General features: G+C 37.4%; 1 protein-coding gene across 7 annotated transcripts in view; it reads left to right on the forward strand.

Annotated features, from left to right (window-relative positions):
* ZNF644 (zinc finger protein 644) overlaps nucleotides 1–23,392 on the forward strand; it is a 71,077-nt gene that overhangs the window by 26,773 nt on the left and 20,912 nt on the right. For all 7 annotated transcript variants that reach the window (XM_054285575.1, XM_054285573.1, XM_054285572.1 and 4 more), the window contains exon 2: nucleotides 17,611–17,666. The gene's annotated coding sequence lies outside the window, so the exon portion shown is untranslated. The remainder of the gene's footprint in view (nucleotides 1–17,610; nucleotides 17,667–23,392) is intronic.

Consider the following 23,392-nt stretch of genomic DNA (forward strand, 5'->3'; position numbering starts at 1 on the left):
TGACTTGTGCAAGGTTGATGATTTGAGGACAGAATAAATTGACTGATTAGACAATGCAGGATAAATCTGGGGAAGGTTTTAGTGGGTCACTTAGGTGCAGAGAAAATGCAGCAGTTTTCTTATTGGAGAGGAGTTTAAGCAGGGTGCATCAAAGAGCAGTGCAGTGTGACAATCCTGTTACACTGACTTGGAGTCAGAGCTGATGTTGCAAACCTGCTTAAAGTAACTGCAGAGGAATATGGTGCAGAGTTATACAGGAAATACAGTGAGAATTGAAATTAATAATCTTCATAATATCTTCTTGGAATAGTTTCTTCTGATGTCTAATATTCATTCCTACAGATTTAATTATTAATAAAAAGACCTATCCAAGGAAGAGAAATTTTGTACAGGAAAACACCCATAATGTCACTAAAGAGACTTGACTTGTCTTTTTATACATTTTTTTTCTTTTGTTCAGTCTGCATGATTTTTTTTTAAATTTAAAAAAAGGCTCTGGGCAAATATCACTGTAAAAAAAATCCCCCAAAACCTACCAAACAACCGAGGTGTACTACTCTGACCTTTTTTTTTTTTGAGTCCAGTGTCTCATTTATGCTTAGTAGCACTAGGAGGAGTATGCCTAGGAAAGTATGAAAGTTCTTAATGCAAAAAGGTAGTTGAACTCTCAACAGGTGACCTGGCTAGTAGGAGAAAAAGGCACTGACCACTTGGGGCATCTTTGTGATGTTATTTAATGCAGAAAAGGTTGACTGAAGTAGGAGCATCAGCAGCTGAATAAACATTACATTAAACAAGAATGGCATTGCCTTTGACTTAAACTGAGTTTCATATGGACACTGAAGTCAAGGGTTATTAATGAAGTTTTTTGAGCAGTAGTTTGTGCTTAAGCTTGCAAGTATTAGCACAGCCTACCTGTGTGTATACTTTTTAAATTCATGCCTTTTCAAGTCATTTATGGTGTAAATGGAACTAAAAAATGAATAAAATTCTCAATAGTAATAAAGCACACACAAGTTCACGCACAGTTATAAGTTTCAAACTCCTTCAGGTTTTTAAAAGCTCTGAGAACTTAAAACTGGAGAAAGTACAGAGTGGTCATGTCACTTGCTCAGCAGCTTCACCTGAAGTTGGTTTGAATTAAAGGTTTTTGAACAGCTGCTGATTCACTGTCCTCATATTTTTTACATTTTCAAGCAACTTTTTATCTTTAGCGAAGTCCAAGTGATGTGGCTGTCAGGGGGCTGCCTTAAGATACTTGTTTTATGCCCTTATTCTTTTAGTTCCAAATGCATTGCTCCAGTGTTAGTTACTACAAGACACATTCAATTAGTTTCCTTTGTGCTCTGGATTGCACAGCATTTTGTATTATGTATTCAGAGATTGGGAAAATGACAATAAAATTAAACAATGTTGCACTCATTTAAATTGATTTTGAGACTGAGTAAACTTGGCATAACCTCCAAAACCGGATTTGTTCAGATGAAAATAATGTCCACCCTGCTTCAGAGTGTAAAGGAATCCCTGGTGAAATGAATCAAAACCAGTTTGTCTTCTCTGAAAATGTATTTGTTTGTTTCCTTGAGCACTCTGCCTATAAGCCAAATCTATAATCTGATTTTTGTTAATTAATTAATTGACTTTTCCTTGCTGCAGTTTTACCAAGGTAGATGTAAATTTCATATTGGCACTGCATAAAGAGCTTAAGTTACCTGTGGAAATTGTGGTTGTTGGTCACTCTGGCTGATAAAGATACTGTCAGAATGAGTTAAAGGATTTCCTAAGTTTATAGTATCATGAAAAAGTATTCTTTTTATGCCTAATCAAAAAAAAAAATCCCAAAAAACCCAGACAGCTCACATAAGCGTTAAAGCCTGTATACATCGTGTCCCTTAGGTCAATTAATAAGAACCTTTTGTGCAAGCAGTGATAGCCCACATTGTTCACAGAATTGTAGAAAAGCTCTTGGATAGCAAGGATGTGAAATGGCCATGTAAGACCAGATGCAAATACTGTGCACCTCTGTAGTGCAGTCATCCTATGGGATGTAATTTGATGCTCAAATCACAAGTTTACCATCAAGAAAGAGCATGTAATGAGTTTGCATAAACTTCTGATATGCATTGTTTTCAAGATTTGAAAAAGCACAATAGGCTCTGTTACTTACCTAGTCTGCAGTTCAGTGTCATGTAGTGAATATTTCATCTTGGTACAAAGTCTACCCAGAATCTATAGGATTTAGTGGTAGAGGAAGAGGAGAGCAAGCTTTTTAAAATCAAATATATTGTATAATAATTTCATATAAAATCATTTATTTTAAATCCAGTTGTGCTGCCTTCCTGTCACTGTTCAGCTGTACTCAGCAGCTGTTAGGTTCACAAAAGCCAGGCCCTTCCATTGCCAGTGAGGTTAAATGGGGGAAGACAGTGGCTAAACAGCGTGTGTGTGTGTTCTGGTTGCACTAAATGTTAACTGACATAACAGTTCTGGGCAAACCTGGATTGCAGAGGACTCTCACTCCAGGAGAAGTAATTGTAATGCTCTTGGAATGGGCACTGATGGTTCATACTAAATCCAGATACTGGAAATGGAATTCTCTAGCTGATCTTTATTGATTGATATTGAGTGCTTTGTCTTACAAATAATTAACTAGTTTAAGGATGATGGGCTGTTTAGTAATTCAGTGTTTCTTGAAACTTAATCCAGTTTATGTGAAGTTCATGCTTAAATCAGAATAAAGGTCAGATGGCTGGGTTTAGGAATATTTCAGGCCCCTTGTTAGTGTGTTGTAACTTTTCATACTTAATTGGATTTTTTTTTTCTTCATAAAGGGACACTATTTTGGAACTATTTGAATGCTTGTATTTTTTGCTTGCCTTAAATGGCTACTTGGTAACATTCATTTTTACAAAGCAGTAGAACAGGAGAGGGTGCATTTTGGGGAACAGGATGGGAGGAATTGCAGGTGCCTTATTGATTGGTCCAATTGTAGCTGAAGTCATTAATCGAGATCATTGTACCTTCCCTGTTCTCTGGACCAACTGTTGCACTCATTTGTAAAAATACTTTTCACAGCAAAGTATCTCTTGTGTAATTTACCTTTATTTACAGCCTTTCACCTGATGCATCCATTTTTAGTTTGAGTGAAAGACAAGGAATTCCTTAGCAAATGTAATCATTGACATGTAGTAATGAGTCCCTTCTGCCTGCTTTTTCACAGAATAATATTTTAGTACACTGATGGCATTGGATTGTGCTTTATCCCATCTACTTTCCCAGCGTGGCTCTTTGGTAGGGACAGGGCTGAGTTTTCCAGAAAAGGCATACAGCAGGAGGTCAGGTGACTGCTTTTGGAAAACTGATCCTTTTCTGTGAGCTGGTAGAGTGTGGCAGCTCTGAAGCTGCTCCTTGCTGCTGCTGGTGGGAAGTGGCTGTGGCTGCTGCTGGCCTGGCTGCAGTCAGTGGGTGATGGGCACTGGTTTTGGTTTAGGGTTTTCATTGGTTTGGTTGGGCTGTTCAGGCTGATGGTTTGGGTTTTTTTCTATTTTAGCTTCAGTTTTTATTTTCTGGAGTGGTTGTCCTCTGTATATTTCTGCTGTTTGGTTCTACTCAGCCCTCCTAGAAGCACTATGTGATGTAATTTTTGATGCTTACTTTTAAAGGCCCTCAATGTTTGTTGTATAATGTTTGTTGCTGATACCCTTCTTCATCTTCAAACGTGCACATATACAACAGTTTTGTGCCTGTTGAGGTTCAGGAACTGTCTTTGATACTAACTTAGTTTTCTGAAATTATCCTTTTCAGTCAGAAGAGTTTGGAAATCTATAGAATTTGTATCCTAAAATTAGGCTCCCAACAACCAAAACAGTGGCTGCAGGTTGTTGTATTTATTATTGTGTTTATTCTTATGTAGGTCATTGTATTTGTGCATATAAGAATATTGTGTATTCTTATGAATGTTCTTAGGAGCCTTCACCAAAACCACCAGATTCTGTGTTCTCCCAGTGATAACTGGTAGGGAGGGCAGAGGAGGGGAGTGGTTTTTTCCAACAGCTGTATTTTTGTTGTTGCTACCCAGTCAGCTTGGTATTAGAAACAATATTTTCAACAGAGGACAGGCTCTGCCTGCAAAGTTCCAATATAAATAACTTTTTTCCTTCACACAGAAGTGCTGGGTTTTTTGTTTTAATACCATAGCTGTGAGTGTATCCTCTGTGAGAAATTCTTGATTGTGTGTGCTATCACAGGGAGGGGGAAGTGTCAGTTCTGCAGCTGGCTCCTCACAGTTCTCTCCCACACTGAAGTAAGTACTCTGCCCTCTTTGCTTCCTTTTTCATAGCATGCTGACCTACTGAAATCACCTGATCTTTTGTGTTCCTGGGCAAAACTTTGAGAATCTGTGGCATGTAATGAAAATAACTGCACTATGTATGAATTGTAGTGAATATTAGTATTCTGAAATTACTTTTAAACAGTTTCTCATCTTGTAGAAAGTTGAAAACAAAATGGCACTTAGAACTCCCTAATCAGGTAGTTATTAACAAAACAAAATATATTAGGTTGTGACAGTTTTTTTGCTGGGGTGAAAGGGAGAAAATAAGTTGGGGAGACATGTGATGGTGAATTAACCTAGATAAGCCACAGTGAAAAAATTGGAAGGGTTTGGAGCAATTACAGAACGGGAGGGAGTAGAACTTGAATGTCTGGAATGCAAGTTGAGCTGAAATGCTGCAGAAACAGAGGTAGAAAGGTTGCTCGTGTGTTACATAAACCAATAGTAGGTACTGTCCATGGTCTTTCTAGGTCTTTGTTTTGGGGAAAGGATTGAATATTTGTTTTATTTAACTTGTTTTCTTACAGAAGTGGTTTAGGATAGTGATTGGCTTTTCCTGTGTCCTTTTGTGTTGGACAGTAGTGACTCAGGTGATGAAAAGTCGTTGACTTGTTGGTGAGCTGCTTTAGCAGGGATTCTTAGAGACCTTTCCTCTTGTTGCTGTTTTGGAATAAGTACATCACTAGTGGTCTGTGCCATGTTCCCCCAAGTGCCAGGCCCTTGTTCCCAGGCTTTGGAGGTGGTGAGGATCCTTGCTGAGGATGTTCACTGTGATTCAGTGCTGTCCATGTGGCTGAAAGAGCTGGTGAATGAGAGAAATTGTTTCTTTCCTGGCATGTGTAAGAATTGGAGAGGAGGAAGAAGAGCTTGTCCTGAAAAAAATTGTTCTCCAGGTATCTCTCTCTACTACAGTGGTAAGAGTGCTACTGCTTTTCAATGTTTTACGAGCAGTAATGAGCACTAAAAGGTATAATGTATTTTTGCACAAAGGAGAGTGCAAAAAATAGAAGTTATGCTTGGGAGAAGCCATCCAGGTTCCTATATAGCTGAAATGTCACAGTATTTCTAAAAATACCCTACAGGTACTGTGATAATTCATTTTTAGAAATGTCTTTTAGACACTAAAAACAACTTTGGAATTTGCCTTCCATTTTTTTAGTCCAGTGAAATAGTACCAGAGGTGAGCAGAGATGGTGACTTGTCTAGTAAGGAGTTATGTCAAGAACAAATAAGCAGTTGTGTTTCTTTGTTTGTATATCTTTACAGATATTTATCAATATTTGTATATAGACAAACAATTTAGAGTTGGAATATTGTGGTTTGGAACATCATACAAAGTTCTAAATGAAGGCAGTATTTAGGATAATGTACTCACATTGAGTAAAACTGAAGGCATCCAGATTCTTTAGTCTTTTCAGAAGTTCAGCTATGTCCATAAGGAAATTAGAGAGATGAGTTGATAGTTTTGCATAAGAAGTACTGCAGCATCACAGCAGGACCTTCCTTCATGTCATATGGATGAGTTGGTTTTTGAGTTTTGGTTGTTTTGGGTTTTTTTTTCTTGTGGAGCCATTTAAAGAAAAGTAGGTTTGTTTGACTTCTGCGAGGGATTGCTTTGATCTTTAGGATACTGGGTGCTGTCTTAAATAAAGTTCTATTTAATATATTTCTAGTAACTTGGCTTTAGGTCCATCTAGTAAGCTGCTCCTGAAGCGTGCTGATGCATACTGTTTTCAAAGGATGTAAATATAAAGGAGGGAGGATTAATTAGAGATCACCAGGGTTGTGGTTTCCATGATCATCTTTGATCAAAGTTTTCTTCCAACTTAGTGATACTAATACTAGGAGCTAGGGTGCTTTTGTTCAAAGAAATACCTCTGTGATTTCACTTTTGTTATGACAGACAGTTTTACCTTAACTTTCCTTCCATTTTTTAAAGTAATTTTCCAGAATACCATTTTCAGCAGGAAAGAGTGCTCTGGTTTTTACCTGCTTGAGGGTGTTCTTTTTCTTCATGTTTTCTGCCACTGTAGATTCATTAGCTTTCTTCCTGTCCTTAAAGGAGATTTTAGCATTCAGAAATAAAACCCAAACCTGTGTGATGTTAAATCGGCAGCTATTTGAAAGAATGCAAAACTGTTAAAGTTACCAGTACTTTTCCACAGGACAATCCTATTAGTGTAAAAAACCCACCTCACTTCTCAGCCCTCCCCCACAAAAAAAACCTGACCAGAAAAAAAAAAACTCCACCTCAAAACCCTCTTGGCTTTTTAAGACCAAAGTACAAATCTGAGTGCTTTGTGGCTGCCTATACCTCATTAAAAAATCAAGGATACAAATATTTCTGTTTTCTTCTAAATATCGTAAATTCCAAAGAGCTTTCTGATTCAAGGAAGAGCTTTGGTTAGGACATTCTGAAGGCTTAATTTTGGAGAAGTTGACCTGTTCTGTAGCTTCCTTTGTTTTCTGTTTTATTTGTTCTTGGAATTTCTTTAGTTTTGTGAATCTGAGGATAAAGACAGGTTATTTCTTATATTTTTAACAATCCCTTATGTATTTCTGTACTTTTATCAGAGTTCTGCAGTGTCATTCATGGCTCTTGTTTTCTCTGAAGCTGTTAGAAGTTAAGTAAGTATTAAGTAAGTTCTGAACTTTTTTATCAGAATTGCTTTAATTTAGTGTTCTTCCATATGTTGTCCTTGAACTTGAGGAAAAGTTACTCTTGCTCCTTTTGTCCATTTAAACCAGATTTCATATTCATACATATTCTCTCAGCATTTAAGTATTGGTTATATTTTCTTCAGTGTTTCAGTGGCAAACAAACAGGAGGTCTTGAAATGTGACTTGTATGCTTACGAAACTCCTGGTGATGATGAAACATAGGAGCTCTGGGGCCAGGCAGTAGGGAAATAGTCAGCTGTGCTTAGGGGCCCAAAAGAAGGCACAGAACCTCTGCTGATGTACAACACTAAGCTTTTGGGACATATTACTCATTGGGAAATCATGAAGCCTTTGAACAAGGTATTCAGAGGTTTTTTATTTTAACTGTGAATGGAATGTCCAAGACAATGGCAAAGTTTCCTTTATCTTTGGTGCTGACTTTGGTTTAAGAAGCTTTGTTATTACTGCAAATAACATAAGCTGTTTACTTGCTAGAAGAAAATATTTCTGTCTTGGGGTTATGTCATGTTTAGAGTGGGAAACATACAGGTTTCTTTGCCTCAATTTAAAAACCATGTCTGTATTCTGAAACTGAATAGTGATGTGAATGACTTGTTCCATTTATACTTTTGGATTTTATGCAGTCTTAGCCCATGCAGATCCAGTTTTTTGGTGCTATCCTACTGTACATATGCTACTGTAAAGCACATGAAATAGGCTTAGAGTATCTGTCTTGTCTCTCCTGTTTCTTGAGCTACTTTTGCAAGTTTGGTTGGCAAACCTGCTCTGGTTAGGAAAACTGACAAATCAAGGACAGCCAATGGCCTGGATATGCACAGGTGAGGATAACTGGTGTGGCATGCTGGAAATACCAAGTTTTGCCATTTGCTTTCATGTGTTTGGAAGAACTTAATTAAAATAGCAAAAGAATCAAAGATTTTAAACTTTTCCCTGAAACAAAAGGAATTGAATAAGTCCACAAGCATTGAAAGGGTTCAATGCTGAGGAGAAAAATATTAATTAAACCCTGAACTTGAAGTGAAGCCTGCATAGAACTGCTGCATCTTCTTGCAATCTTGCATGGAGACTCCATGGATGTGTATTAAACAGTTTAGAAAGTAGACCTCAAGGTACTGCATAACTTGATTAGAGTCCTTGGGGTAGATCTTGAAAACACTTGCTTCACAGCAAAATGCTTTTCATGGAATAATTTTGTAGCAAAGGCAGTAACTTTAGTAAACTCTGTGACATTTCACGGCAGGAAGCACTCCTGTATGATGAGTATATTAGTAATAAAGCTTGTGGACCCTGTCCAGTTGAACACAGGGACCATGAATAGGAGCTTACTAAAGAGATGTGGATGCTGTGTCAGACCTGAGCTGTGGTTGTGGTGCTGATGGTGTGTGACTGTCTCGATTGAGTGTTCATGACAGTTGTCACAAACTACATTTCAAAGAGGGATATGGAAGCATTTGTCCCAGTTTGCTTGCCAGGTCTGGTAGAATAACCTCAGTTGTAAAATGACTGTTGTTCCTATTCCAAAAACACTAATGCAGCTGACCTGAAGGTGTAAAATAAAACACAACTGGCTCAATTATGTTGCATTGCTACAGCTTATCTAAGGTAGGAAATAGTTTTTACCTATTTATGTAGGCCACAGACAATGCTGAAAACTTAGAGTGTTACCAAACCAAAAATGAACACTGAGCAGCTCAGTGAGGAATGGATTTTTTGTGTTTTCATTGGCTATTAAGGTGTTGAGAACATATTATAACTTTCCTTCACCAAAACCATTCCTGTGTTACCAAAAAGCAGGCTCCAGCCAAATGAAGGGAAGTCCTTATGTTACTGGCTAAGTATGTGTGGCTCCCCAAAGTGCTTTTTCATAGATTGTAAAGATTATACCTTATATATCAACCCAATTAGGAAGCATTTTGTCGCTTCACTTCAAATCTGATAAGCAGTGGCTGAATCCTGTTGTATGAAATATGCGTACATTTTATTTGGAATAAGATTTTTCTAGAAGAATGGCGGTGCTGAAATTTGTATTTGTAGGTGATTGGTTTGGAATTTGCATTTTTTAGGAATTGTTTTATATGGTTATTTTCTTCATCTTGGAACATTCATTGTAGTCACAGCTTAGTCCTCTGATAAGGAAGAAGGCTGCTGGAGAGTTAGCAGTGCTGTTTACAGGGAGTGATACTCCTGAGTGTCTGCTCTGTCCTCTGCTGGAAGGTACTGTCATAGGGATATCAGAATAAAATCTCTGCTGCACCAATTCAGAGTTCACCATAAGCCTTCCTTCATTTTAGTGTAAGCCCTTAATGAGATATTTCTCAGCACTTAATGAGCAAATCTTTATGAATACTTATGGAAAGTGTGCATGAAATCTTTAGGAAATTTTTGTTAGATTTTACATTTTCATGGGCCCAGAAAATAGACTTCCTCTGAGGCTAGGAACAGGAGATTCCCTTTCCTGCTATGGTCAGGAACTGTCAGAAATGCTGTCTAGACAGACAACAGCAGGCATTAGAGCTCGTGATCCCAGCATAGCTGCCCTTTCAACTGGAACAAACTTGTGAGGAACTGAATTTGGGCTTAGGATCCTGTTCTGTTGGGGGTACTTATGTGCTAATACCGGCTCACTATTTCCTGCCATTGCTGTTACAAATGTTTATGTAATTTACTTTCTGCTCTCTACTGCTTTTTTTCAAACTGTCATGATAGCAAGAAGAGGAGGTTTTTTGGTTTTTGTTTTTTTTAAGGAAAGAGGAAAATAGTAATTTATCACTAATTTTGAGCTGTAGGACTTTAGGCTCTACCTTTTTTTGAAATCTGCATTGCAGTCTTAATTCAAGAAAGTGTTTCCAGTTTTGTCATTTTTAAGACTTTAGAAACGCAGAGAAGATTTGGAAATGAACGTGTGCACTAGTCTGCCTTACAACGTAGAAAATTCAGAGCTATTCAGAATAAGTCTATGAAGAAATTGTTTTTGGCTGCAGCGCCGGCTTTGGTGTGGTTATCTGTGATCTGCGGGGGTTGCTGGCTGCAGTGGAGCGGTGACCGGGGCGCTGCCTGCGGCTTGGTGCTCTGTGCTGGGCTCTGTTCTCAGCGCCTGCGGTGACAGTCATGGACTACAGCGCTGCCCTCCCCTCAAAGTATCCTTCAGTAGCCCACTGCTCCATCCCCTAAACGTGGGGCTTGGGTCGTTTGGGGTTTTTACAGAGGGAACTGCCATGCTGTCACATTTCCATTGGTGTAAACTGCAATTGAGTGGGGTGCAGCGCTAGAGAATGCTGCTGGGTGAGTGCCCCGCGCTGGAGGTGCCTGCAGGGAGGCAGTGAGAGTGCAGCCAGGGCAGACCGCAGAGCAGTTTGCTGCCTCTGGGTTGGTACTGAGCTTGCAGGAAGGACTCTTGGCTTTGAGACACTGCTAAAGCTGGAGAGAAAATGGCTACCAGAAATTATTGTTTCTACTGTAAGAACATGGCGTGATTATTAATGTGCTGCTTTAACTGCTGTTAGAAATGTTGTGTGAGATACTGCCTTGAAGTAAAAATGTCATTAAAGGGAGCAGATCTTTTAATCCATTTAGATATAATGGATATCATCAGGCATTCTTATTTTAGAATGCCAGTCTGCTTAGTGGAGAAACTAATTTCTAGTAAATATCTTTTAAAACCTCATTACTGCCTTTTCTACACTAAAAAAATTGCTTAACGGTTTTAAATTTTAATAATAAACATAATATCCTTATAAAACAACTTGCCGGAAAAAACACAGTAACGAGATACTATTTCACAAAATATGTTGTATATGGTAACATAATTCTGGCTTTCTAAAATTAAGCCCTGAGTGTTTTTTCAGCATGTGCAAAGCTTTTTTTTTTAAAGATTTTTTATATTTTGAGTTTGAAATAAAAATGCCCAACCTAAATTCTGTTTGAAGGTTTATAAATAAGGTTCAAGATATATAAATAAGGGTCAGATTATAAACTGGAATCCACTTGGGAAATGGTATTGTACTTTGTTTGATAAGGACATCAGTGTATGCATTGTGTCATAAACTTCTTGCAGGTTTTTGATTAATAGGTTGCAGTTACATTGAGGGATTTCAGAGTTATTTTATGCATTACATCAGGAAAGGGATATGTCAAGTTCAGTGAATGTGTGAATGATAATTTCTGTCTCTATCAGGATTCCACAGGTGCCAGACAGGTATGGTCTGACAGTAAACTGTGTCTGCTCTTCTTCAGAGTCCCATAGATGTGATGTGTTTTATACCTAGAGAAGATCCCATTTTTCTGTACTTTTTTCATTTTTGGGGTTTTGGTTCTCTCTCAGACTTGTTTGACTGAAAAGGCACTGGATTGATTCAGTAAGAGGTGTGGCTGATAAACTGTTTACAGTAATGTGTGCCAAATATGTGTAAGAGAAATCTTGGAAGTTGTAGAAAAATGAGTAGTATGTGAAGACAGATGTTTGGACTGTAGAATGGTATTGCTTAGTGGTACACTAACGGGGATGCACTAATTTGATGGACACAATCTTAGTTTAAACTTTTTTTTTACTTTTATGCTTAACTTTAATAAAAACTTCACGTTTTTATTAAAATTCTGAGTTCTGGAGAAAGGAGAGGACAAGACTACAAATGTGTAACATCACTGTGCAAACAAACCTTGAAATATAAGAGGTTGCCTCAGATGTTTCTAAAAGCTTGCTTTTTTGTTTATGACACAAAATGCATGTTTTTTGCTTAAAGCTGTTGGTTCCTTTGAAAGCACTTCAGTGATCAGACTTTCCTGGTTTGCATTTTCAGTTACTTTTCAGCTGAGAAATGGGAGATGCAAACTTGGACTAAAAGTTATTAAGGAACCATAATCCAATTTCTTATGAGGTAAGGAAGATTTTGTGTAAATATCTACTGGAATGCTTTTTTGCAGTGCTTATAGTCCTAGGGTATGTCACTGTATTTTAGGTGCTCTGTGTAGAGATTACATGATGATGCATGGTGAAGGAATATATACATATATATATGTATATTACTGGGCACAGAGTGATTGTATAGAAGGGTAGAGGCAGTTCCTGTACAGGTAACGTATTGACGAGATTTTGCTGCTAGCAAAATGAACAGAGATGAGTTCAGAGACAAGGATGATGCCAAGGATGTGTACAGTGCCATTAGTAGTTTGGAGTGGAGCGGAGAGATGATGTCATTCTGGACTTTAGGCTTCCCCATTTAAGAAAATCTGTTATATTTAAGGTATATAAGTGCAGTGAATGAAGAGCTAGTTCATGTGGTCAAAATGAATAGGCTGAAGGGTAACTGAAAATGTGTGGATGTTTATTATGCAAGTGGTAAATTGATCTGTAGCTTAAATGGGCAGAGAAATTATGAAGATGGTGAATTATTTCCCTGTAGTTTATTGCTTATGGTAAATCTCATTGTGAAGAATGCCATTCAATTTAGTAGGGTATTGATGGACTGTAAACTTTTTAATATCTGTGATACTTAGAATGTTGCACCCATCTTAGCTGAGGGGAGAAACTGCATTGGTAAGTAACCTTCAGAAACAACACAGTAGTATTTTCTCATAAGGTCTTGAAATTCTAAGTGTTTTCAGGACTCACATCTTCAAACTGATGCTTCAGTTTAGTGCTTTTATGATGCTTTCATTTGTGCGTTCATTGTTACATATTTGCTTACTGGATAATGTATGCTCAAAGTAGATAGCTCTCAAATTGTTTGTTTCCCCTTGATTCTCTGTAGACATCTTTGCATCTTTATTGTGTGTCTGTTGTGTACATCTTTGAGTGTTTGCATCTGCTCTCTTTACTGATAGAGGGGAAAAATAACCTTTTCAGCCAGTATGTTTTGGTAGTCCAAACTCCTTCTTGCCAGAATGCTTTCTGCTGTGATGACTTTTCAATTTTTTTAAATTTATGGCATGCCCATTTTTGAAATAATAATTAAATCACTCGTTAGACCTAATTGATGATATAAACAGAGGTTCCTTTTTTCCCATTCAAGCTACTCTATGAGACTACTTTTTTTCCTACTGTGATATTCCTATTAATGTTGCATCCAAGTACTTGTAATGTTGTTTAGACTGAAAGAGCTTCCCAGTCTGAGGTATGATCAGTTGTGTTCATTTCCTATGCTGTCACACATTCCCTTGAAGTGCTTCACTGTCCCATATGGAGTGTTGTCAAGAAGCAAAACTTTCTACAAGTAGAAAAATGAGAGATTTCAACATTTCCACGTGAAAGCCCTACCACAGCTTTGGGAACTGTGCGTGTGGCTTTTACTGTGATGAACAGACAAAGGAAGAACTGTAACTTCTTTGAACTACTTTTCAGATAACTCTCAAAATCTAGCAGGAGATTCAAAATGCAAGAGGCAGTCTTCTCTCTTGCAGTTTCTTGCTTGCTTTTTGTTCACTCACTGCAGATTCTTTGAAGTCAGGAGCATCTCCAGTAAAGACTTAATATTTTGTCTCTTCAGGTTATAAAATGTTAAGCTTTTGCTTAATTTGGCTTCTGGGTAATTCAGACTCTGGTATAGTGCCTGTTCTTAAGTATTGCTCTTCATTAACTATTTTAAGAAGAGTGATTATTATTTTTTCTTTACAAATTTAATTTCGGTGAACGGGATTGTGGCATAGATCATTCAGTTGGTTAAACTACAGTTGGAATAGCATAGATTGAGAGGTTCTACAAATTCTCGAAAGGGATTAATTTTGTGGTTTTAGAAAACCTCATGTTTAAATTCAAATTATTATGTAGTCTACACTGGCTGTTAGTTCTAGATATTTGTGGGTACAGAATGTAGATTAAGTTGCTTTTATACTTTTTAAATAGAAATCAAAGACAATCGAAGCTCCTGCAAATAGAAAACAGGAAACTACATTTTTGTACAGACAAGGTCATTGCTGACTGCTTGTCTGGAAAATGGCAGTATAGGCTTGTATTTAAAGAGCTTTTCAGCTGTATCAACTGATGTAGGAACTCCCATCAGCTGAGGTTTTGCCTTTCAGTCATCTTCTGAAATTACTTTATCCCTGATACTGCATGTACAATTGTGGCAGGAACTTCTGGCTTTCTTGTAATGGCCTTTTCTTAGTAATCTCTGCTTTCTGCTGGCTGTTTTTTCCTGCATTGATATTTAGGATTCTTAGATTTTTTGTAAGAATATAGATTTTTTTCCAGAGCTGCAACAGATATTAGAATGAAATTTGTTCCACAGCCCACACCCTGCATTTGAATTTAATGCTGGGATGATCATACCCTAGTAAATGTAGCTGTCACTCTGGACTAATTATCAAATTTTCTAAGCCATGAAGTCAAGTCTACAATTGCAGGCCTTTTGCTATGTTATGTCAAGCTGGTGGAATTGACTGTTTAGCCACAGTTTATAACAACAGTAGTTTGTGTAGTGTAGTTATTCTACTCTTTTTTTTTTCCTCTTGATTTCTTCCTGCACAGGCATAATCAGCTATAGGGGCAGAACTGGTTTTGTGTTAAACAGCAACACACAGCAAAACAAAACCTGTTGAATAAACCACCTAAGAGGCTTCCATATGAATGACATTCCTAGCTGCAGTCATCCCAGGAGAAGGTGGTAGTTAAAGGTGATGGTGTCTTTTCCCAGATGGATGTGGAAATGTCAGTTACAATGCAGATCTGTTACGAAATAAGGGCTGCGTAGTAAACAAATGGGTCAAAACTCTTGTTATGATTAAAACAAACTTTACTTAGTCATTGTACACCTTTGCATTCTAGTATTTCTTAAACTTTTTCCTCAGAGAGAGAGGGGATGTGCTGTTAGGAGATATTGTAGCAAGAGTTTTCAGTCCATCTTTTTTTGGTTAGTATCACTGGGGGTGCATTTGTGATCTCTCATCTCCACCATTTCGGTTTTCTTCCACTTCCTGTTCACTGCCCATATCAGAACAGGAAGCTGCTTATCAGAAGCCTGACCATTTTACAGCAGTTCTTTTTCCCTGCTGTGGTCCCCCTTCTCACTCTGAATATCAGGGCCTTCAGGTGAATGCTCTGTAACTACATTTCTTACTCAGTTCTGTCACCCTTTTCGTGCCGCCTTCTATTACCTGGTATGAGAGAGTGACTTTCATTCCCACTTCCTTTCCTGATAATGAGAATTAAGACAGGCAAATTGAAGCAAAAGCATTTATGATGTTGAAATCTTTGCCTTTCCTTAAGGAAATTTTTGGAGAACTACCTTTCTCAAATCTGCTGGTAAAGAATGTCAGGTGCTCAGTTATTTCAAATGTCATCACCCTTGAAATTAATAGTAGGTGTTAGAGTTTGTAGTGGAGTGAGAGAAATCTTATTTGACTGCAGAAAGACCTTTGAGAGGAGATGTGAGTGCTGGTTACTGTAGGTGGGTGGCTTTAAACAGTCTCATGCTGTCAATAGTTTGGGCTGAGATCTGGTGTCCTGTGGATTGTGTTGCCTTCACAAAGATGTTTGCATGACACTGCAAGTACCGTCTTGCATTGGGTGGAGCTTTGTGCATCAGAGGCTTGGAAATCCCAAAAAGGGGAGTTAATTCTCCAGGGCCCTTTGAAGCTTTTGCTGCAGGGCTACAGTGACCAGCCCTTTGGTCCTTCAGCACTTTACTTGCTGGTGATCTCTTTGTGAAACTTGTCACCTCTTCTTCAGCTGAACGATATCCAAATTATGATGGCCCATCTTCTCTTTTTCCTTCTCTTTCCCTCTGTGGCAGATGTAGAATAACCCCAGATTTATCCCCAGTGTGGTTTGTGAGCTCCCTGTCATCCAAAGAATACTGACATGCAAGAATACTTGCATTTGAGTTTTCTGCCAAGTGCACCTTCAGTGAGTATAAGAGTATCCTCTAGATAGATTGTTCACATAAAATAGCCTGTGCTAAGTCAATTGATTGATCCAGAGTAAAGTGTTCCTATTGAAGGGCTCCCACAGAGTAGGGGGTGGTGTGACACTGCGCTGCTGTATCACCCCAGTGATCTGCAGTTGTCTGGGCTCACTCCTTTGACTGAAAGATTCTGTCTGCACTGGAGTCACAAGCCATGAAATCTATGTTGAGAACAGTTATTACTAATGTTTAATTCATTGCAAAGTTTAGAAGATGTAGGTGTTAAGGCGATTTTGCATGGGGGCAGAATCATTGTAGTTCTTAATTAAAGAAGTGTTAGACTGGGGTTGTCACTCCCCAGCACAGGCTTACTGAGATGTCTGGTTTAGTGCTCATCATAATGTTTGATCATGTAAAGCCATGACCATTGACTGTTTTCCTCATTTTTTGAAAGGTGTTTTGGCTCTTCGTGTATGGAGGCTGTTATTTTTGTGGGAATATAACTATAGCTTTACATTTACTTTCTGTAACACACAGTGGAGCTACAGTGCTGTTTGGAAGTAACACTTTGCTTCTCTAGGTGAATAAATATTGCTTTAAAATCTGACCAAAGAATTGTATTTTTTCTGTAATAAATCTTATTTGAGAAATGAGCATGTATATTGAGTAACATTCATGCATAAAGCTACAGTTTAATGTGATAGTTGGGACACAATCCTGGGGCTAGGAAGAGGAGCTCACTTATCTTCTGTTGCTTTATATTTTCCAGTCAGGCTTTTTTGAAAGGTCTGTCCTCCCTTACTCTCTGTCTTTGTAATTTAGGCGAGAGGCTTTGAGAGAGTTGCAGATTGATTGGGTAACTCTGAATCAAAAAGCTGTGTGTGAATAAAATAAGGACGGTGTGTGACAGTAGTTACTTCATTCAGAGTCAGTTCTGATGATGCCCTAAACATTCAGTCTAGATAAGAACAACCTACCCTTTCTGTAAAGCTCTGTGCTGGTAGTTGTGTCTTCATTAGTAGACCCAGTTCTGTAGAGATACCATACCCAAATCCATTCTTGCTTTTGTGCAGCTTCAGTTGCTTTTGGAGTCTCTTCAAAATTTCTGAATAGGAAGTGAAAAATGACCTTGTATAGTTAGTTCTAAAGATACATGAGCAAAACAAGTTCATCTGACATTGATCAGCTTTCATGCAGACAAATAAATGATAATTTTTAAGTGGGCTAGCTAACCTTAGAATCACAAATGCAGCTTTGCCTTAGAAAAGGTGAGAGATTAGAAAGGCCCAGGCTTCAAGTCCTCCAATACTTAATCTCAGATATGTTGATCATTTTTGCTAAAAAGATTTTTTTAAAGCATTCATTTGTAACAATTCCCCTTCTATGCATCATTCCTTATTCAAGGACCTTGAGATAGCTGACTTTGAAGGCGCTATCAGCAAATTCAGAGCTTTTCTTCCCATTCAACTTCCTTTTCCCCTGTTCTGGCCACTTAATTTAATAGCAAGTGTATATTTGATACAACTTCCTGGTAGATTTTTAAAATTAAAATGCCAGTAGCTATGTTATTTGGAATTTACACATGTTTGAGAGAAGACCACTGGAATGTTGATACTTTCACCCTGAGATAAAAAAGATAGAATACATTTATTGCTGGGGATGTTTTTACCTCCCTGCTTTGCCTGTCTTGTCTCATAGCGTAGGACATAAGCAGAAAACAATGACAGTTGTACAGTAAGTTCTTGTTTTATTTTGCAGGTTTGTTTTAATGTGGAAGTGGATCCTACAGCATAATGTAAATCAAACAAGCAAAGGTGAGTAGGAGTTTTGTGTTGGTGGGTTTTTTCCCCAAAAATGCCATTTGCATATACTGCTAAACCTGCAGAAAAGTGGTCAGTGACAATTCTCTTGAAATTTGTATCTTGATTAATATAATGTATGTGTATGTGCTGTAATGGTGCAGTGTTACTTCTACAAAACTGAAAGAGGAACAAAAGACATTTCCCCCATTGTTTAATATTATGATGATAATAATGTTTTCCTTCCATAAATTATTATAGTTAAAAAGCTATCAAGATGTTCTGCTAGCTGTTGAGACAAAATTATGAGCACTTTAAATAATTAGTTCTCGACATACTATCCTCGTTTCAAAGTACTGAAAGTGTACTTTGCACTGTAAAAGCAGCCTGTTAAACTTGCACTTAATGTATTAATAAATAACTGCGTGGGAAATTTGACCAACTATCAGAATAGCATTTCAAGTTTCAAACAATGAAATTGTGTTGGAATTTTGTCCTCCCTTCCTGTCTTTAGGAACCCATTTGCAAGCTATTTGAAAGACAAAGTTTATGGAGATTTACTCCTGGTAGAACTTAAGTGTTCATTTGCAATTGCAAAGTGTCCATTTAGGAAAAATTTCTTGTAACTAGCATTTTCCTCCTTCCCCCCACCACCTTTCTCTGTTATTTTGAGAAAAAGAATTAAGAGGCTTATCTTTTTCTCTCCCATTTACTTGCTACTCCAGGAATAATTAGAACTATAAAATTAATCTTGTCTCCGTATAATTATGTGAAACATGTAACAATGAACTCTAATCCATTTTAACTTGAGTCTTTCAAGAGAATCTTTAGGTAAGGCCCCACAGGTCAGTAAGTTCTCTCCTTTGGAGACATGGCATGATGGACTCAGCTGCAGAGATCTCTGTAACAAACCAAAGCTGTCTCCTCAAGTGTCCTGCTTGCTGTTTGACTTATGTGCCGTCTCAGAATGCAGCTGCTTGCAGTGACTTGATATTTTGAAGAGGTGAGAGGGAGATCCCATTTGCTTAAATGAGTTTGTTCCTCAATTCCAAGCTTCAATTATTATGTAGACTTAATATTGCCTTGAAATTGTAGTATGTACATATTAAAATAGACATGAACTGCTTTGTTCATATCTTCTGTTCCACTAAGACTTCTTCAGAGCTGTTGCTGTCAACTTTAAAATACTGATTATAGAAGAGTGCTTTGTGGGGAATTTAAAATAGCTTCTATTGAGTGCTGATCTTTTGTATAATGTATAACTGATTCAGGACTTTTATTGTGAATTGTCTTCTGATCTATGAACAATTAAAAATAAGCTCTACCACTGTGTTATGCATATACTTACGTGTAGAAGATGTTTTCTGCCTTAGCCTGACTTTGCTGGCTTCTGAAATGTGCTGCTTTGAGAAAACAAATGAATGTAACTCTGCAAAAGGAAATACTTCATCTAAGGATGAGTGTAAAACAGAATTATGGCTAGAAAAGAGACTTGAATTGATAGTAAAATTCAATAAAGTTCAGTTCAGTAAACTGTTCCTTGTGCCTTCTAATGCTTTCAGTACTTAAAGCTTGCCGTTTATGCTCTGTTTCTTTTTAATTTGTGTGGTTATCTAATTGCTCATTTAAATACAAAAAATTAGTTTAAAAGTGTGATGTATAAATAACTGAGTGTGTGTTTTAAGCATGAAGTCCTCTGAATGAAACTCTGAAGCCCTTTCATCTTAATGGTGGTTATCTGTGTTTGGTAGGGAAAAGCTGGTCTCTGAGGAGAACACCTGTAGGATTGCATTCACAGCAAGAGGGCAGAAAAATGTGTAAAAGAATAAGTGGAAACAGTGTAATGATGTTTGATCAGTATTGCTATTGCTTGGAAGAGATCTTGAGGTTCCCAGAGTTCAGTAAAAATGACAACTGAATAGTCTGTAAGTCAGTGAAATTATTGTGCTTTATTAGGGAGCAGAACACAACCCAGATCCAGTTCTGTGAATTTGTAGTGTACCACAGCTGCGTTGCATTGCAATGTGTATTGCTTCTTCTAGTCAGGTGACTGAAAAAAACCCATAGAATAGAAGAGCTGAAAAAGGTTCAGAGAGGGGCAGCGGGGATGTCTGAAAGAGTTTGTCTTGTGTTACCCAAGCATTGCTCATATTTGGCAGCTGCAGGAACGTTTTTCAGTCTGTATGTTAGACACGTGGGGAATAACTGGATTTGCAAATCCAAATTTCACCACCACTTGGTGGCAGTACCTGGCTTCAAAAGGACTTGTCTCTGATCAGATAAGGTGGCTGATCCCGTAAAACTATAGGTTAATGAGGGGTAGATTAGTTTTTAAATTTCTGAAAGTTAGTTATGTGTTTTAGAAATGAAAATACTTTTTATTTAACCCACTGGAAGGATTTGCATTTGTATGTCTCTATGGAAAATCTAGCTATCATGTCTAATACACAATTTAAGAGTATTGCTTGTGTTAATAGTATTCTCAGAAGATGTATTTAATGTTCCCCAGTTGAATTATTTTAGCATTTACTTCTAGCATTTTGCTTCAGTTGAGTAGTTTCGTTCAAATAATTTTAGAACATAAAATTTGCTTCATGGTAGAATTCTTTATAGTGCTGCATTCTCCAGTTTAATAGAGAACTGTCAAAGCTTTTTTGCCTTATGAAACATTCTCTACATTTTTACTTTTTTATTTATTCATGTAAATTTTAGGAAAAGATTCCCCAGTGGATTTTTCTGTCAACAAAGCTAGTAAAAGCTTGTGCCCTTACCCATAGTCGCCTGGTGACTGTGCTGATTCACTGGTGTTTGGGTCCCCAGCCTTTTAAACTGGATAGTGAAATGGTTGATGAAGTGTGAATGGAGGAACTTGGGAGAGTGGAAGAAGGAAGCAATTATTTAAACTGGCTTTGCTTCAAAGAAAATTCCAATGTAATTCCAATGAATAACCCAGTAATTTGACAGTATATGGTGCCATGTTGAAAATACTTCCTCTTCTCTGTAAGCCAAAATCTGCAGTGCTCAGCAGGTCCTTTAATTTTAGTATAATGCCCCATGTAAGGACTGTAGTGGTGATCTTGAAGTCTGGAAGAGTGCAGATACTTTCCTACACCTGGTGTCTTTGTGAAATGTCTCACTTGGTGTGACTGGAGAGGAGCATTGCTGGTGGCTGTGGGTTCTGTAGGGAGGAAATACTTTTATTGTATTGCCTGAAGAGCCAACACTGAGAAGAAGCCACTCTTGAGGTGTGACACATCAGGAAGGTATTTAAGTATATGGTGGTGAAGAAGAAGGATTCTTCCTGTGTAAAATCTAAAATCGTAGAAATACAACTAGAAAATGAGGTGGGACTTGGAAAATGCGTGTTCATAATTTTGAGTGTGATTATAGCACTCTACTTAGTAATAATGTTATTTTATTTAGTGAGAGAACTCTGGAAAACAGGATCCCTTGGAAGAGAGGTAGAAGGGAGAAGAGCATTAAATTATATATATTAAATTTGCTGTCAATATATTCTACATAACTAGGGATAGAGAGAACATGCTTTTACCGTATTCCTAATAATTTCTGTGTCATTTTCTCCAGCTGTCAGAATGATAAATTCAAAGTTGGTAGTTGGAAACCATTTTAAAAATACTTTCATACCTATATTGAAGTTAAGAAGAGAAATAGTGTGTGTTTTCACAGAACAATAATTTTGTATTTTTAATACTTCTTTGTCTTTATTGGAATCCTGCTAGTCATTACCATGTATGTCTGCATTTAGGACAATTCAAACTATGTTGCACTATTAAAAATCCAAACTAGAGAGCTGCAGGAACATGAAGACAAGTACCTGGCTGTCGTCTGTGAACAGGGCTGTGGTATTCTGGGCAGGAGTTACAAAGCCTGTAGGGTTGCCAGGCAGTGGGTGACTGTTCTTAAGTTACCAGATTCAACATCTTGGCTTTGTGTTCTGGCTAGTCATCTTTTAGAAATACCTAGTTCATTTTCACTTGCCCATTAAACTGTCTTAAACTGCTGCATGAGCAGTTAAAACCAGAGGAGTATTTTCTATAGTGATACATGTGGTTCTTGTCACATTTAAATTGTACTGTCATTTATTATTATTGATTTCAGTATTGAATTTTATCATGATGCCCCCCATTGTGAAAAACTGGTTATTTCCCCAAGCAAATCAATACTAGAGGAGTAAGATTAAGAGTGGTTGGTGGCAATAATGGAATTCTCTTTTGTGATTTCTAATTGTATGATGGTTATTCTTAAGTTTTGTTCAGTTTTCTTTCGCATGAGATGTTAACATATCATTCTTAGATGTTTTAGACCAGAAATCGCTTTTCTGAAATTTTGACATTTTAAAGGAATTTTTTGTTTCCTTACTGTTCCTGACAGCTTTTGAAGACATTGTTGCATTAGGAACTAGACTTAAGGAAAATAACTTTCTGAAAAAGTGTGCTTTGGGTTTGATCTTCCCAATTATAATCTCACTGAAAAGATAAGCTGCTTTTGTCATGACTGCTCTATAACTGAGAATTTCTCTGTGATCACCTTTTTCCACAGATATTTGACAACTCAGTGAACTTTCTAACAGTATTATAAAAGGTTATACTGTGGATGGCAGTAACTTTGTATTTATTTAGGTATAATACAAATGTTGTATTGGTAATATTTCATACTGCTTAAAAAAAATTTTATATGGCGGTCTAGTTAGCTATAGGAGTTTTCCAGTGTTCGTATTGTTATGTGAACAGCTGTGGATTTGAATTGTATTGAAGATAACTAGTTTTGAATGGAACTCTTCATGTTGTAGTTAGATTAATAACTGTGTACTGTGTGTAGAGTAGGTGGGGAGGGCAGTACTCGTGGTGTTAGGCATATTAAACAAGCTGTCTCTTCACTGCAGAGGTTTGAAAAAATGCAGAAGTGTTCATTTGTAGATTTCAAAGCTTAAGTAAGGTGATCTACAAATAATGTTTCAGCTGTGCAGAAAGAAATGTATTTTCAACAACTGAATTTGCAAACACGGAAGCTGAGGGAAGGCAAGGTGAGTCACTGACTCACCTCCAGTTGTCAGGCTTTGTGGTTTTATTTCCATCTGGAGGGTGGAGTGCGATAGCTTTTTAAAAAAAAATAAACTGGAAAACAAGTAATAGGTATTCTTCTAATTATCAGAGTATCATGATTTTATTGATTTCGGCCATTAATATTGCTAGATAATACCCAAAGCCCCAGAGGCATAAACTCTGTGCATTACTATATGGAGGAGGCAAAAATATTATGCAGCTGAATTCTAAAGTTGTTCTTTTTTTCTCAAGATGTGGCTGGTTTGTGCTGGTACACTACCAGTTCCTCTATTACTCTGTACAAACCTTTGTTTTCCAGAGGTTCTTAAACCTTCCTCTTTTGGCAGAAGTTCTGTGTTTGATGTTTGCCATGATTAAGGTTTTAAAGCATAGACTGATGGTGCAAAATGGAAGGAGATGCTTTTTTAGTCCTGTACCATGATGTACTTAAACTCTATCTGGTCTTCTGTTTGTTGTCTAAAAATCTGTGACTTTGGTTCCATCACCTTTAATACAATCTATCACTTGAGAAAGCTTTATTACAGGGACACTTGTGGAAAAATGGTAGGTTTTGTTAGTTTTCTCTATTTACGTAATGAAGTCTCAAAGAAGAATCTAAATGGGAGCAGTGCAAACCTGAAGCACCTTTCCTCTGTCTTGAATATTTGAACAATCCCT

The sequence above is a fragment of the Melozone crissalis genome, unplaced genomic scaffold, assembly GCF_028551555.1.
Source record: "Melozone crissalis strain CALT ecotype California unplaced genomic scaffold, PUWL_Pcris_2 ptg000045l_1, whole genome shotgun sequence".
NCBI classification, from domain to species: domain Eukaryota; kingdom Metazoa; phylum Chordata; class Aves; order Passeriformes; family Passerellidae; genus Melozone; species Melozone crissalis.